The sequence below is a fragment of the Pseudorca crassidens genome, chromosome 5, assembly GCF_039906515.1.
Source record: "Pseudorca crassidens isolate mPseCra1 chromosome 5, mPseCra1.hap1, whole genome shotgun sequence".
NCBI classification, from domain to species: Eukaryota; Metazoa; Chordata; class Mammalia; order Artiodactyla; family Delphinidae; genus Pseudorca; species Pseudorca crassidens.
In genome coordinates this window covers 73,356,858-73,375,417 of record NC_090300.1, presented here as the reverse complement: position 1 = coordinate 73,375,417, position 18,560 = coordinate 73,356,858, and positions in this window count along the sequence as shown.

Here is an 18,560-nt window from a genome sequence, read left to right as displayed (position 1 = left end):
TAACATAGTATCTATCACTAAATCTCTCTGTTCTTTCCCTAATAAGAGAGAGAAAAAGAAAAACATTGATTCATTTGTTCATGATGCCAAAATCCAAAAATTACCAGCTTTTTGAATTTCAGGAGTCACAGAGAGCATTAAGGCTGAGATGTTTAAAAACTATCAAGGATATAGGGTTAAGTATATAATTTAGGAAAACTGCATAACACTGAGGAAATCAAATGGCTAGAGGATGTTTGGGTACCTTTGTTAGTCACATGATAGCAGTTTTATTGTTGTTTAAAGTCTAGAAGTTATTTTGATCACAGGCATATATGTTATATCATTTAATGATAAAAAGCAGCAAAATCCAGAAGAAAATCAGGTGCTTCCACCACTTCTCTGTCTGCCTTTAGCTAAATCACTCCCAGCCTCTATGTTTTGGTTTCCTCATGAGCAGCATGATGTTCTTAATATTCCTTTCCAGTTCAGCATGCTATAATTCCATGAAAGTCAATTTGAAATAAAATGAGCAACTGAACAGCAAAAAACAGGAGAGAGAGAACAGGAACGACATTGAGGAAAACTTGTGTCCTTATCCAATGTAGTATGTTTTCTAAAATTCCAGGATGATTTGCTGATTTTCATAATTATAGTAAAACTCGTCAAATGGATAAAAAAGGATTGGTAATGTTGTGATACTGTAGCCATAAATAATAAGGGTTTCACACTTACTGTGATTTCCATTTGAAATGACCTTATAGAAAACGGCTTGCCTTCCTTCACCCTAAATTACAGTACATTCTTCCACTGCACAAAGGGTATATTTTTAAAGTTGAAACTCCCTCTGGGTGATTGAACTACAATGCATCTGTAAGTTTCAGAGACTGCCACAAGGAATGCTGTCACTGGGAGAGGAAGATTAATAGCGGTAATAGCAGCTTAGACTTGACCCTCTTAATAATCTGAGATCTCAATGGAATATCTATCTCAAAATTACTTTTCCTAAGATGTATTTACAGAGAGGAACTAGGGCAGTGAGTAGAAGTTTCATACTCTAACAAAAAGGTCTGGAATTTAAATTTATTTAAAATTGAGGGATGCAAGTATATATTACACCATGTACCTTTTCATTTGAATCACATGTTTAAAAGTAGTAGACAGATTATAGTATTATAGAAACTTCTAAACAGTGTAGTATTTTATCAGACTTTTATTTTGAGAGTCTATAAAAATAGTCTTATCACAGCAGCCTCTAGTAACATGAATAGTGAGAAAAAGCCAAGGAACATCTCTGTCCAAAAAAAAAAAAAAAAAAAAGATTTTTTAGGCCTTTTGGATGCACCATATGTCACTGCTGAATCTGTAGCTTTCAAAATGTTCACGGGAAAGATATAAATAAATACGGCTTATTCATTCCAGCAACAGGATTTTTTTTTTATTTGTAGTAAAACATTTTGTGTGGATCCTCAAGCTCCAGATTTGATCCTCGGTTATAGACATTCGTTATTGACTGGAAAGCTTTCCTCCAAATATCAAACAAGTTCCTGTAAAATGTTAGTCAATACATTTTGGGGAAGGAAGTGAATATTCTGCAGCCTGCTGCTACTTTTGGAACTGTCTTGCTTTTCAGAGCATTGTCACTGTAGGACTGAAACATATGTGAAAATTCTTACTGTGGTACCTAACTCTCCTCCCTGTTTGTTACTTCTGTTTTTCAGACTGCCTTAGGATAGCTCACCGCTGAAGGAAGATGCACACAGAACTGTTAACAGCTTGACTTCAAGGTAACAGACAAAACACTTGCTTTCACGATCTCTCTGACGTTTGATAGGATACAGAAGTAAGAGTAAGTGTGTGGAAAAGAGGAAAGTTTAGTCTATCATGTGTTTTTGGATCACATTCGGAAACGGCAAAGAAATGGTGACTATTTTTAAGCATTTTCACAATCAGATTAAAACTAAAGGAGCTTTTATTACCCTTGATTATATTCATAAGCATCTGATGATTAGAACACATGCAAAAATAATACCTTTAAATTGTATAAATTAGATGGCTTAGAATATGTTTTGAATACTTTATAAAATTGGTGAAAAAAATCTTCAGAAAGTAATACTGCCATTTCCTATGTGTTGGTAACTATAGCTATTTAAAAAATCTGTTTGGGGGAATAAATAAAAGAAGTTTTACAAATAAATAAAATAAAAGCATACTGAATTATTTGTATGGAGAGGAGCATTTTGGAATGTAGATGGTGGCAAGATTTATGTACTATATAAAGCAATGATTTTATTAGAGCTGGAACTGAAAGTGAGTGACATTCAGCCTTTGTCATTTGGGATCTCACATCTGTTTTGACTATTAAATGCTTGGAAAGAGACCCAAAAGTCTCTACCACCATAACAGTCTAGAGCTCTATAAAAAGTGTAAATTTAAAAAAAAAAATGTCTATACTAACTGGTTTCTCTATTGTGGGCATCATTTTCTTTTTTGGTTTCTTTATCTGTAATCCCTATTTGTTTACATTATTATATACATATAAGCACTATTATATGAAATACGTTTACAAACAGTTATAACAATATGCACACATACACACATTTTATGTTCACTTGGAATCTGACAGTATGTTGACATGTTGTGTCAATTGTTAGCAGTTTATTAGCTATAATATTTATACTTCACATATAATTAAAGGAAAAATAAGAAATTTCCAAATTTCTCTGTAAAATTTTAGCCGATTATTTGCAATGCTTGTAAAAGAAAGGATAACATTATAATTCATCTTATTATTAACTTCTATTTCCGAAATTAATCTTAAAATGTAAATCTTAAAGTGTTAGATACAACCATTTTATTTAAGGGACCCTCTAAATAGTAGTTTCTTAGATATGACCTTCAGAATAATCTGAGGAAACAATACATGTGAGTCTTCTCCCTTAAGCTCCCCATATATTGAAACTGTTATGGAGCATCTGCTGTGTATGAATAGCACTCATCTCATGAACAGATTTGACAGGGAACTCTACCCAATATTCTGTAATAACCTATATGGAAAAGAATCTGAAAAAAATGGATATATATATATATATGTATAACTGAATCACTTTGCTGTACACCTGAAACTAACACAACACTGTAAATCAACTATACTCCAATATAAAATTAAATTAAATTAAATTGAAAAAATAAAATAAAAAGTGCTTTGACACACTCAAAACAGTTAACCAACAATCCCTATTCATCAAGACACCACATGGAGAAGAGAGGTAAAACCGATTATTCTAAATGCACTAGAATTTTGTCCCAACTTGTATAAATGCAAATCCTTGAAAAGGAGGATAACAACCTATGAATAAAATGTTTATTTCAGAGATTGACTTAGAGGAGAAATGCTTCTAATGGTAACAGCAAAGCAAAGGGAATAACTAAACAGATAAACTAAACATTTTCAAGCAATATTTTCATTTTCAAGGAACTCATTTCTCCATGCATCCCCTCATTTCATTTCTTTTGTTTTGCCTTACTTGCAGTGTTTACAGGGCAAGAATTTGGGGAGACAAAAGTTGCTGCTTGCTTCTAAAAGTCTGTCTTGTATAAGTCTTTGGATTTCTCATTTGTGTTTTCCTCTCACCTCCCCCCGCACTTAAATACTCTTAAAGTGAACAAAATATATCCCATGCCCCTAAGTTTACAGATCATTTTATTCAGAGACAATTATCTAAGGGATCTTCTCTTTCTACATATTCTAAGTTTTAATCTGATTCAAATTATATGATATATGTTTACATACTTGAAAAATGTTGGTTTTTCCTCTCAGCTCATATTTTTTGTAAAAGTCTCCACTGAGATATTTTAACTGTATTCTTCAGTTTCATAGAAATCATTAAAAAATGTAAATAAATCAGATTTTATATTTGTTGTAAATTTGTGGTTGAGAATTTCTCCTCTCAGAAATAGATTATATTACATACCAAATAAAATATATTTCAGAATTTAGTTTTAGTAAAATCTTTATCTTCCTTGAAGACATGATAAGTTACCTCTTTTGTGATACAAATCTATCTAGTTTGCTGTGTTCTTATTTTTTGCATAGAATACCAGGATATTCAGATGTAAATTAGGACATCAATTTCTTTCTTTCTTGTAAATTAGGATATCAATTTCTTTCTTTTAGCATTGGCTCTTATTTTCTATGTCCCTTTTCATATTTTTATTGCTTATATTCTTGAATAAAACTTTTCAAGAAATAATTGGAAAATTATTTATGCCAATATGTATGGGGTAAAAAATCAACCTTAACCTATAGTGATATGCCTCTAGTATTATTATAACTCTGATTTCCCAATTTTGAAAATGCTTATTTTCCATAATTCTTCAAATTAAAATGCTCTACATAATATTACCATGTTGTTTGAATATTTGTCAACTATAGTAAATATACATATTTTAATGTTTAATATCTGTGCTCATTTGAGTACAATCTTGTTTCAATAACGTTGAGCTAGCATGTTCTGAATCTGCTTTTAGAGTTATGTTCTGCTCTTTTCAATCTTTTTCAGAAAATGAAATTTCTAACTATGCTAATACACATTTAATATAAGAAATGAATAGCAATAGTTAGGCTTTCCTTTAACAACTGTGGGAGACTGGGCGCTCTATGATCCAATGGTTTAATTAATGAACATTTCCTTTTGTTTGTCCCTATTTCCCCTTGCAGCCTTTGAGAGGCAAGAGGAAATTCTAATAGGGTTATAATTGGATATGGAGAGCACACGGTATTTATATATAAATTAAGAATACAAATTACTTATATATAAAGAATCACTTATATGTAAATAGAACACAGGTTTTACTGCAAAGCAACACAGAGTAGAGTAGCAGGGGTAAAATATATGGATCACAATAGTACTCACTTTAAGGATGTTAGCAGAAAAAAGTGTTAACAATTTGGTCTCTAGAGACAGATGGTCCAGGCTTGGATCCCACCCCTGCCAATTTCAAGCTGGTGCTATTGGGCAAGTTATTTGACCTTTCTGATCTTCACTTTTCTTACTGTAAATAAACAGAATGCTAGTACTTTCTTTTTAGGGTCTATGCAAGTATTAAATGAGAAAATCTTTTTAATATGCTTAGCCCTTTCCTTTTATTATTATGACAGAGAAAATAAGAGTCACTTAAAGTGACTCAGGCAGAGGACCAAAATTATTATTAAATGTTGAGGGATTCAAGAGGCAGCAATTGAACTGGGCCATAGAGTTTTAAATTTTTGACAGGTGCTGATGGTGACTCTGGGCAGTATGCTCAAGGGCTTGGAGGCAGGAGAACTGGCAGTCAAGATAGCTGTTTACTTGGACTATGGGAGTCATCTAAGGAAATACTGAGAAATGGGGCTGAAAACATAAAGATCAGAGTGTGGAAGACCTTATCTGTCACTCTGTCTCAAAGACTACTTAATAGTGGCTATCTCTTAGATATTGGGCTATTTTCCCTGCAGAATTTTAAGCAGGTTGCTATTTGATTTCCAGTCATATAAACTTTACAATATTAAGTAGACTTAAAGTGCCACTAAATGTTATGGGTCTTATACACAAACATTAAGAAATTATTACATTAATATCCTCCAGGCACACACACATGCACACATTTAATTAGTAGCATTGTTTAGCAAATACTGCAAATGAAAATGATATTATGAAGACAATAGACTGCATAACCAATTTTGTGATGGGCAGGATGAATCTGTTGAACACTCAGAATAATGACTGAGTAGATCATGACAAGCTTAGGCCTTATTTTGCCTAAAAGACCTTATTATTGATTTGCCCTTTTCTGTCTACACACACTATAAACAGCAGTAAAGATAGATTAATACCATAATGTAGACAATGTTCCTCTGTACTGTTCAAGTCCACAAAGTAAGAGAGACAGCAGAGTAAAGAGCTATCAACCAGCAATTGATTCTGTCAGCTATAATTTCTACAGGGGATAAGAACATCCTAATTTGTATGTATCTGCCTAAGTATCAAGTTTCTGATGGTTTAAGTCTAAACAACTCACTTCTATAAACCTCTATGGAGTGTCTATTCTAAACTAATTACTATGCAAGGCTGTGGTGGAGAGAACAAGGATGCCAAAGTGACAAAAGCTATGGTCTATCCCTCCATGAACCCATCCATTTCATACAAGGCAGACTACGGTAAGTGTTAAGAATAAAACAAGTGGATTCAGGAGGGAGGCTTATTCCTCAGGGAAGAGATGGGTCATGGAGTCACAGAGGGAGTGAAATATAAGTTGTAACTTGAAGGATCGTTAGGATTTTGATAGCTTAAAATGTTTTCCATATAGAGAATATTTTGAGAAATGACTTAATTTGAAAGATCTTCCAGGCAGAAGAAAAAGAGTAAGAAAAGACCTAAAACCGGAGAAGTTCAAGTGTATTCAGGAAACAGAGCTAAGGTGGTCCTTTTGATTAAAATTCCATTTTTATATATCATACCATTTAAGCCTCACAACAACATGCAAAGTGATTATTTGTCTCCGTCACTCTAAAATTGGTAAAATGGCATGCCGTGGGTAAGACAGCAAAAAATTTGGACCTAACTGTATCTGTCTTCTAAGTCTATGATGTTACCAGTACCCATAGACTGCCTGAATGGGATAAAGGGAGCAGTGTGGGAAATGGTCGAAATCCAGAAGAAGGTATCCAACCTGAGTGTGAGAGCTCTCCCCTGGAGTACATAATGGACAGGACTGGTCTTGGAGAAGAATGGGGATTCTGGAAGCTGACTGTTGGGGTGCATTCTTGCCACACCTCTTGCTCTTGTGAGACTTTTGGCAACCGATTTAACCTCCCTAACCCTCATTTTATCTTTTATTGAGGTGATAATATTAATAGCTATCTCAAAGGGCCATTGTGAGAATTAAATGAGATAAGAAATGTAAAATGCTTAGCACAGTGCCTGTAACTTTCTTAGAGATGAATAAATATTACCCATTATTACTCTTATTAAAATTGTGTTATAATTATTATTACAACTCATTTATGTATGGTGTACTAAACCCAGCTTATACTAGGTTTGGTGCTGCCTTAGGAAACTCAAATGTGGAATGGCCTTAGATGAGGAATTCCAGGACCATCTCCAATTCCAGTGGACATATGCTTAGTCATTTAAGAGCCAAGTTAGCTTACGTGCTATTTGTAGATCCAGGACTCAGAAGAGTTTTCTCATTAATAGCAGAGCATGATTCCTATAACCAATTACATCATATGTTTAATTCTTCCTTTTCGTACAGTTCTTATAAGAGTAAGGCTCTAGTTAATTATGTAAATATACTTTGCCTCACCCAACCCCACTAACTGAAAACTCACTAGTGGTATGGACTAGGCTGAATTCACCTTTTATGCATTGTCATGATTTGTTTATTGTAGACCCTTAATAGGTGTTTGCATAATTTCTCCATGCACTTAGGTGAATGGAAAAATTATAAAATTTTAGAAAATTTCCCAAGGATCTCATCATATTTTCACTTATATATATTTCTTTATTCTCCATAAATAATTATAAAGATCTTTGTAAAATAGTAATACTGTTTCCTGAGCTCTTGCTGGGGCAGATTTTATTCTTAAGGATGGAGTACTCTTAAAGACCTTCTCATTTCAGCCTACAAAAATAATGAAGTTGAGGCCTTAGTTCAAAAACAATAGCTTGAGTTGGGCGACTTTTCAAGTGATGGGGACTTAAGTGTGTCCCTCACATCTCAGCTGAATAACAGAGAAATTCTCCAGCTTCAATGACCCTTTTATCTAATACAGGAAAAATGCCAGAATAGGTCATTTTTTGACAGAAAACTAACAGCACAAGAGAAAAAGTGAATAGAGCATTGTGAGTGGAAAGAAACATTTCAGAAGATGGATTTATTATTCTTGTTGTTCATGTGAAAAGACTGAATTTTTTCATTAAGGATAATTTTTAGAGCAGTTATAAGTTTACAGCAAACTGAGGGGATGGTACAGAGATTTTCCACCCTACACATGCATAGCCTCCCTCATTATCAACTTCCCCATCAGAGTGGTACATTTGTTACAACTGTTGAACCTACAGTGACATATCATAATTACCCAAAGTCCACAATGTAAATTTATAGTTCATTCTTGGTGCTGTATATTTATGTATTTGGACAAATGGATAATAATATGTATCCATCATTATGTTATCATACAGAGTATTTTCACTGCCCAAACAATTCTCTGTGTTCTGCCTATTCACCCTTTCACCAACTCATCAGTCCTTGGCCACCACTGATCTTTTTATTGTCTCCATAGTTTTGCTTTTCCCAGAATGTCAAATAATTGAAATCATATAGTATGTAGCCTTCTCATATTGGCTTCTTTAACTTAGTAATATGCAGTTAAGCTTCCTCCATGTCTTTTCGTGGCTTAATAACTCATTTCTTTTTAGCACTGAATAACATTTCCTTGTCTGGATGCACCACAGTTTATTTACCTATCCACCTACTAAAGGACATCTTGAATGCTTTCAAGTTTTAGCAGTTATGAACAAAGCTGATAAAAACATTCATGTGCAGGTTTCTGTGTGGATATAAGTTTTAAACTCCTTTAGGTAAATACCAAGGAACACAATTGCTGAATTATGGTAAAAGTATGTTTTGTTTTATAAGAACCTACCAAACTGTCTTCCACAGTGGCTGTACCATTTTACATTCCCAATAGCAATGAATGAGAGTTCCTGTTAGCACGAATCCTTGTCAGCATTTGGTGTTGTCAGTGTTCCAAATTTTAGCCATTCTAATAGGTGTGCAACAGTATCTCGTTGTTTTAATTTGTGTCTCCCAGATGACATATGATATGGAGCATTTTTTACATATGCTTATTTTCCATTTGCATATCTTTTTGGTGGGGTGTCTGTTAAGGTCTTCAGCCCATTTTATAATCCTTAATTCTTGTTGCTGAGTTGTTTTTTAAAAAAAATTTATTTATTTTATTTATTTGTTTTTAGCTGCATTGGGTCTTCGTTGTTTGTGCACAGGATTTCTCTAGTTGTGGCTAGTGGGAGCTACTCTTCAATGTGGTGCGCTGGCTTCTCATTGCGGTGGCTTCTCTGGTTGTGGAGCACAGGCTCTAGCTGCACGGGCTTCAGTAGTTGTAGCACACGGGCTCAGTAGTTGTGGCTCGCGGGTTCTAGAGTGCATGCTCAATAGTTGTGGCACACGGGCTTAGTTGCTCCATGGCACGTGGGATCTTCCTGGACCAGAGCTTGAACATGAGTCCCTGCATTGGCAGGAGGATTCTTAACCACTGCGCCACCAGGGAAGTCCCTTGTTGTTGAGTTTAAGGAATTCTTTTTATATTTTGAATGTCAGTTCTTTACCAAAAGTGTCTTTTGCAAATATTCTCTCTCAAATATTCTCTCAAGTCTATGGCTTGTCTTCCCATTTTCTTGACATTTGTCTTTTGCAAAACAGAAGTTTTTGAGTGTAATAAAGTCCAGCTTATAAATTTTTCTTTTATGCACTTTGCCTTTGGTATTGTGTCTAAAAATTTATCATCATACAAGATCATATAGATTTTCTCCTGTGTTATCTTCTAGGAGTTTTATAGCTTTATGATTCACATATAAGCCTGTGATCCATTTTGAGTTAATCTTTATACAGGATGTAAGGTCTGTGCCTAGATTCATTGTTTTTGCATGTGTATGTTCAGTTGTTCCAAAACCATTTATTGAAGAGATTATCTTTGCTCCTGTATACTGCCTTTAGTTCTTTGTCAAAGATCAGTTGACCATATTCACATGGGTCTATATCTGAGCTCTCTATTCTGTTCCATGGGTATATTTGCCAGTTCTTTCACAAATCCCACACTCTGTTGATTACTGTAGATTTATAGTAAGTCTTAAAGTCAGGTAGCCTCAGTCTTCCAACTTTGTTTTTCTCCTTCAATATTGTATTAGCTACTCTAGGTTTTTTGCCTCTCAGTATATACTTCATAATGTTTTTTGATATCCACAGAATACCTTGCTGTGATTTTGATAGGGATTACATTGAATCTATAGATCAAGTTGGAAAGAACTGACATCATGACAGTATTGTGCCTTCCTGTCCATGAACATGGAATATCTGTTCATTTATCTTGTTCTTCTTTGATTTCATTCATCAGATTTTTGTAGTTTTCCTCATTTAGATCTTGTCCCTTCTGAATGGAGATGCTACATACTGGTCTCCAAATCTAAAGCCAACTTCACTTAGATAAATCTTGTGTAAAAAAGCCAGAACCAACTCAAAGCCATATTTGAAGAGGGGTATAATTATTGTGCCTAAGTGCCTATTCCATCCACTGCTTCTTTCTTAGCCCTTGAACATGAATGCAAATAAAACCATCATAGAGGTAAATAAATTTGGGGCCATTGATCAAGTACTACCTATTGATGCTCAGTTCTACCCAATTAACATACTTTTGCTCTGTACAGGCAGAGAACATTGCTGTGTCTGAAGTTTAAAGCTGCAACTTTTGGGTGTGCCTGAGAATCATAATAAAACCATCCAAATTATCTCAGTCATCAGAGTCTTGAAGTTTGTATATATCATGACTATTTTGAGGTAAGCCTTACAAAAAATTAATTTTAGTCAACTTAAGCCAAGTCTGCTGAGGTAAAAGCTAGTCTAGTCTGTATCAAGTAAGATGAGAAAGTTCACATACAAGTCAACAGTAAATTTTTGTTGTGTCTTCATGTGACATTCAACTGGTAAAAGGCAACCACTAAATTGTAAAGAGCATCAGTAAGTTGTAGACACTACCAATCACCTAAGTTGTCAAACATAAGTACATGGGTCATCTTACTAAGTCTTAAGGGTCAACATGCACTGAGGTCATACTGGGATTCTTAAACACTGCTGGTTGGTTCACAAGAGCTGGTCCCATTTCCCACCTTCTTAACACTTGCACAGATTTTTGTTTTAGTTTGTGTTTTAGGAAGCTATTAAATGATATTCCTCTTTCCATCCTCAGTTCAGAATCAACTGAGCAAGAAGGCAAAGCAATTAAGCAGACGTAAATGAAATGACTAGATTTACTACTGATAAAAGATAGACTGGAAAATGTGACATTAAATCTGTGAAAAACACTCCCCAGAATTGTACATACTCATAACCCTCTAATCTTTCCCATTGGAGAACCTGCATTTTCTCTAAGTCTAATATTGCTAAGCTTAGAACATGGAAGAGCAGATAATGCATCTGTTCCGTTAACATGCTGGCTCCTCAAAAAGAATATCCAGAGCAAAGCCAAACATGCTCAGTTATTTCTCTTGGAATATGACCTTGAGGAACAAACAGGAGCAAAAGGAGAGAGACGTTGATTGATTTTGCTGCAGTCTTGCAGTGAGATCATTCAAGAGTTCTTGACTGAGATATTTGTACTCTCCAGGTTTCAGCCCTACCCAAGACCTTTGTATTCTATTTTTCCCCAAATTTGGCAATATCTGAAAAACATATTTATGTTACCCAGAGTTGATTGAATTACTTGCAACAAAATAAACCTATCCATATGTTTTGTTTGTTTATCTATGTTTTGTTTCTGTTTATCTTTTTAATTCACTTGGAATGTCTTTAGTGAATGCTGTGAATTGAGGCTCTGATTCATATTTTTCAAGTAGCTAAACATTTTTCCCAGCACTACTTATTAAATACTTCTCATTTATGCCACAATAATTTTTCTTATATTATAAAATATTTTACAGGAATAGACTACTGATAACTATCCTTAGAATTTGGTATTATGATGTTGTACTCCAGCAAACTTGAAGACATGGAAGTAAGTTTGATCTCTGAGAATCAAACAGAAACTATACTATCTAATGAATCTGACTGTAGGGCCATGAAAATGTAAGCCATCTAGAAGAGACAAGATTTTTCTCAGATCAGCAGAATGTATATAATCTTCTTTAATATACTAAGTATATCTAAATAAAAAGTGGGATTCAGAAGGAGTCTTTCTTAGTCACAGAATCTAGAAAAATGAGTCTTTGAAGCAAACGTAACCAATTTCTATCCAAATACTGTTCAGAGACTAGGAAACTTTGGTCATTGGACTAAACACACTTCTGCTCTTGAGGGTGAAGCTGTATTTTTTCTGGGAAGGTACATACACAGCTGTGGCTAACAGAGTTGATGCCAAAACTTTCAAATATTTCTAATCCCTTGCAAGAATAAACCAATAATGAGATAGTCCAAATTCAGTGTACCAAGCTGATGCTGTTCTGATTCCTTGCTCATCAACATAAATTCTGAATAGAATGTGCCCCTGGTATGTCTACACTCAGAAATTCCGTTGATCAGGATTTTGACTACTGTCATTTCCTGATACAGTGATTTCTTCTCATAAATAAAAATGATTTCTTTCTGGGATTTGTCTTTCTATAGAGCTTGACTATACAGCTTGAAAATAATATTTTTTTCTGTCAAGGAATGACAACCAACCACCAAATCAACGAGCCAAAAAACAAACTCAACCTACTGGGAATAAAACAAAAAGTGGTAAGTCAATACTTTGAAACAAATAGGATATCATGGAACCTCTGCATAACACTGCAAACTAATGATTCAACTGCAAAGCTGATAAGTGGGTAAAGATGTTATCTCCAGAGATCATTTTTGAAAATTATTATTTTCAAATAATAACATTGTTTTATTCACAAAAATGCTATTGAATGTAAAAATATGCCAGTATATCTTTTCTCTATATTAAATACTATATTATTGAGACTAAGTTATATGAAAGTAAAAACAAACTAAAAATTTTCAGTGTTTTAATGTAATCTGATGTGAGTCAGACATTCCAAGAAAAGCAAATTTCACGTCAATATCACTAAGGTACATAAACATTAAAATCCTCAATAAAATATTGGAAATTTGAATCCAGTAAATAATTTAAAAGCATAACACATTGTGACCATATGTAATTTATGCCAGGAATGTAAAATTGATATAACACTAGATAATCAAACAATGCAATTCAACGTAGTAACTGAGCAAAGAAGAATAATTGTATAATAACCTCAATAAATGAAGACAAAAATAAGGAAGAGAAGGAAAGTAGTCAAATCTCAGAAAATAGTAGGCCTTACCTTATTTTTTTATATTTTCATGATCAACTAAGAGCCTTAGAGCCACAGAGCTAGAAAAACTATTCTTACCCATCCTTCTCTATGAAAGTTCAGGAAATTTACTTGATTTAAATACAAGCAGCAAATAACAGTTATCATGTTCAGGGAAACTATACAGGAGCTGAACCGGAGAACTTGCTAGAATAACAATCTTTTCCCCTGATACAGTAATCTAGTGATTAACTTGAGCATATACCATGAAATTCTAGATCTGTTATTATAATGAAGAATTAAATGGTTGTAAAGGTCAATGCTAACATTTTCTATTACTGTCCTTAGTGTATACATACCTTTCATCTTAAAAGATTCCAGTATGCACTTTCAGATATGCTGATGTACCTGAATTAGAAAGAAGAATCCATATTAATAATATTTAAAGTTAGACTTCATTTTTATTCTTGAAAACATAGCCAACTTTATAACATGTTTTGACAGTAACTATGGAGTTTGATGTGCCCTTAAACACCTTTCTTACAGGATGGTCATTTAATTTATCTTCTACTAGAATATCTAAATTCACCATTTAAAGACCATTTCACAGTTAATGAAAGTTAGAGCTGAGAGGTATTTTGAAGACTATTATCTTGTCTATTCCTCTAAGTTCTCTAACTGGGATCATTGGATAGCCTTTTCTGAATAATAATCATGAAATCCCAGTAGAATATAACACTGATCTCTGGGTTGGTTGAGGCTTGGCTGAGCCAGTTTTGCTTAACACTGTGTCAGGTATCCTGGATCTGCTTATCCATTGTCAGTAGGTCAGCAGAGCAACTCAGCTTGCTGCATCTAATTTGACCAATAGGCTAACTGGACATGTTCTCACAACAAGGGCAGAAGCAGGAAAGGTCAAGCAAAACCAAACATGTCTCTTAAGGCCTGTGCTCATAAATAGCATGGTTTTGCATCTATCCATACTCTCTTGGCCAAAGCAAGTCATGTGGCCAAGGCAACAGTCAGGGGGCACAGCGAGGCTGCGGCATAAATGTGGATGCATGCAGAAATGGGCTCAATAATTAATTTTGGGAAAATGAAAAAGTCACTCTCCCAATAGCACAGGGAGTATAGTGATTAGAGTAATATATTTTTCTAAATGGTCTTTTAAAAATGCATGTCTCTAGGAATGTCTTAAGGAGAGGTATTACTTAAAGAGCATAAGCTTAGGTAACTCATAACATTACACAGTATATTTTTTGTTCCATTTATTTAAATTTCCTGGCCTTGGATGTCTAGGTTCAAGTCCTAACTCTCCTAACTAGTTATCTCTCTGATTTAGGACAAGGGTTCTCAAACTTTATTATACATCAGAGTCATCTGACAGGCTTAAGACACAAATTGCTAGGCTTTCCTCCCAGTGTCTGATTCAATGGGATTGGATTGGGGCTTATGCTGATGGACCAGGTACCACACCTTAAGAAATACTGATATAAGAAATCCAAAAAGTGGATCACTAATAAATATGATAGTTGGTTTCTGTTTTAGGACACCCCAGGATTCCTTTCTCTTTATTTTCATGGCTTTCAATTTTGAAGGTAAATGACTCTCCTAGCCCTGTTCTATGTGTTCCATCTTTTATTCACAGGCATCAATAAATCTGAGAGGATTTTGTACTTCAGCTGAATATCAAATAAACTTGTTTGCCTCGTCAGCGAACTGAGGAAATTTAAGAGAAAGAATCTGCCTCCATATTAATTAAACATTTTCAGTATTTAAATCCATCAATCTAAATGTGATTCAATTCAGCAAATAAAAATTGAGTTCTCACTCTAAGATTCTCATATAAATGTTCTTGGAAAAACAGGGAAGGTTAAGAAAAGAACACTACTAATATTTATATTTATTAGTGAATTCCCTAAAGTAGCAGACATTGACTATCATAAACTATTGAAGTACAAAGCCAAGAGGAAATTATTCATTTCTTGAGGTACATCTGGGGCATGACAGAGGATGAACTGTTGAGCACAATCATTTTTGGAAGGGAGTGAATAAATGCAGAATGAATAGTATGGAAATGGCGGTGATAGGAATTGATTCACATCTTGTTATTAATGTTGCTCAGAAAAACAAAAACAGAACCCAAGTTTACGTAGGGCCCAACTCCCCTCTGAATTCAGAGTGTCTTTAAAAAATATTTTCCATTTAATCTTTGCATAACATAACTAAATCTAATATTCAGGGACTGTAAAAGAAACAAATACTATCCATCGTACAAATGGATAAATCAGGTCATTGAAAAACTGTTCTCAAGGTCACAGACCAACTCAGCAAGAGAGATGGGACTAAGATAATTGATTTGTGACTTTCTATCATTCTTAGACTCATTGCTGAGCAAAACTTGTCATCTTTGTCCTTTAGTGAAAAATGAAGATTATTTAAAATATTAATGCCAAAAGATTTATTAATTAATCATGCTAATGAATAGAAGCTGCATTAGAAAGGGTACACATTTTTTTTGCTGTAGCATTATTGCTATTCATAAAAGTAATCAGATTGTGCTTGTTTTAGTTTTGCTTCTATGCTCTGATTTATTCCTAGTGCACAACTTTTCATAACGCTCATAGATAAATGCTAAAAGTAAGAATTTACATTTATAAGGCAAAACCATTCGTAGAAAAAAAAATTTTTTTCAGATTACATGGAGATGGTAAACTTTCTGTACTCCAATCTTGGAATAAAAAAGTAAAGATGTACAAAGTTTTTTATTGAAAGAAAATATGTAAAACTTAAAAGATTAGAGGCTGAAGAGGCATTAAATATATTTTAACTCAATAATATTAATTTTATATTGAGAATAATAAAAGCCTAAAAAGGAAAAAATGACTCACCCAAGATCACATAGTCAATTTGTATTTTATTTGGGACTCATATCAGAGGCTTCTGTATGAATTAAATTTCACAAGATAATACTTAATACTTTCTATGTTTCCAGACTACTAAAGGATGCAAATATCAAGAAAACATTGTTTACTCTAGAACATACTCTCAAGTAGGCAAGTTAAGACACATACACAAGTGACATTTTTGTTACAAAAAAGTTACACTGTTTTCTTTGGATGAAACACAAATGATATTCATTTGCTAGGCATGGATGTGAAGAGAACAAGGAAATCATGGGGCGGGGAAGACTTTTGAGATGCCCTAAAAGTGCATCAGATTTTGGGAAAACATGTTAAGAGAAAGCATGAGCAAAATCACAGAAACAAAACTTTGGGCATATATTGAGAAAACAAATATGTTCATATGGCTTGTGTATAAAGGAGTAATAGAAGACAGGCTTTAAAATAAAACAGAAGAGAGATCGTAACAAGCAGATGGAAGAGTTTGGCTTTTATGAAGTCATCTCTTGCATCTCTCCCTATCTCCAATTTCCATGCTGTGCTTTGGAAATTGGGCTCAAGAAATCTCAATTAATTATTCAATCAACTCATTTGTTCTTTCTTTAAATTTTCATTTCATATTCAAAACTATTTACTATCTGGCATTTGATAAGCATTTTGTGAAATGCATTAGGTTAGGTGACGAGAATTTAAAGATGTATAGAAGATGGTTCTTTTCTTTAAGGAATCTTACAGTTAAGCAAGATGTACAAATATGTAAGCACATAGCTAAAATACAATTTAACAAAATCTAAGATGTAAGTCTTTATTGGCTGCTAAGAAACTATTTTTTTTTCTGGGAGACTTCCTAGAGAAAGGTACATGCTTGAAGAAGGAAGAGAAGTTTCCGGTTGAATAAAGGAGAGGAAGAACATTCCAAAACAGCACTTATAAAAGACGTGCGCTAGATGCTGAGTGAAGTCAGGATATACTATTATGATGATCACAAATATTTAAATCTATTAGAGAAGTTCTAGGAATGTTAGGTCTGCCCTTATCCAGAACGACTCCTTTTTCCTCTTAAGGTCCCTGAAGAAAAGAAATACACAAAGGAAACAAAGGGCAGTAAATACAGGCTTTCTTATTAGCTAGGCCTGTGATCTCACACTGCAGTAGTCTTTTTAACTCTCCTTTATCACATAGCATGGTTTCTTTATCTGACATAGAGGTTGAAACAGTTTTCTTCCCCTTAAGTTCAAATCAGAATTTTAAAATTTATCCCCTCAATGAGACAAGAAACCATCCTGTTTTCACTAGGGGAACAGAAGTAGTGAACTATATAGAGGGCTTAATGGGAACCCCGTGCCCATGTCTTAGCACTGAATTGGCCAATAAAGCCTGCTCCTGGGCTTTTTGGGCAAGGCAGTTAGCTTCAAGCCTGGCTGGGTACCAAGGAGGAAGAGAAACCCATCAGAAGAGAGGGAGCCTGGTTTGCTAGGGGCTCAGGGTTCTTAGTGTAGCTACACAAGAGGTAGGAACTGAAAAACAATACAGCTGATAATCATCTCTGGATTTGATCTGTTCTACATTTATTCTGCAATGATCAGATTTGTACTCCAGAAAAGAAGTTTAGGTGCCAAAGTTTTAAAAGTATTGGTAAGTAACAGCTCTTTCTATAAGGAATATTTCAAGTTTTCCACAATGTCAGAATATGGACACTTTTGTCAAGGGGGATTTCTATACCTCATACCAAGACAGAGTGCTGCAGGCTGGTGTCTCAAGGTATCATTTGCCTATTACAACCCCATGAGTGTATGGGAAAATCCTGAATAAATTGGTATGGGGCCATCACACCACAGTTAATTTAGTACATTACAAAAATTAAACTGTTGCAAAACCCATCAGCATTTACTATAAATATGACTTTGTAGAAAGCCTTAAAATTTTTTTGGCTTTTCTTTGTTTGCCCCAGCTTTATTGAAGTATAAATGACCAATAAAATCGTAAGATATTTGAAGTGTACAATGTGATGGTGTGATATACATATGTATTGTGAAAGGATTTTCCCCAAGTTAATTAACACATCCATCACCTCACATATTTACCTTTTGTGCGTGTGTGTGAGAACATATAGGTTCTACTCTCTCAGCAAATTTCAATTATACAATACACTGTTATCAACTACAGTCAGCATGATATATGTTAGATCTTCAGATTTGATTCATCTTATGACTGAAAGTTTGTCCTTTGACCAATGCCAACTAAGGAATGTCACTCACCACCTGGTTCTACCAGAATTGAGTTATCAGCCACTGCAGTCGCTGACCTACCATAAAACCTGGAGAGAAATCAGGGCAGAGATCAAGAAGCAAGTGCCTGTACTCTGGGAAAACTGACAGAACAGGCTCTCAGGGAGTTAGATATTTTCAGGAGATTTTTTTATGAACCCAGATTCTTGTATCTTTCCCATATTTAGAAAAGCACAAAACTATTAACTAAAATATCTGTTCCTCTTGACTAGCAGCAACTTTCAATCAAGATGTGTGCTTGACTGCACGTACCCAATCCATGAGCATGGAACATCTTT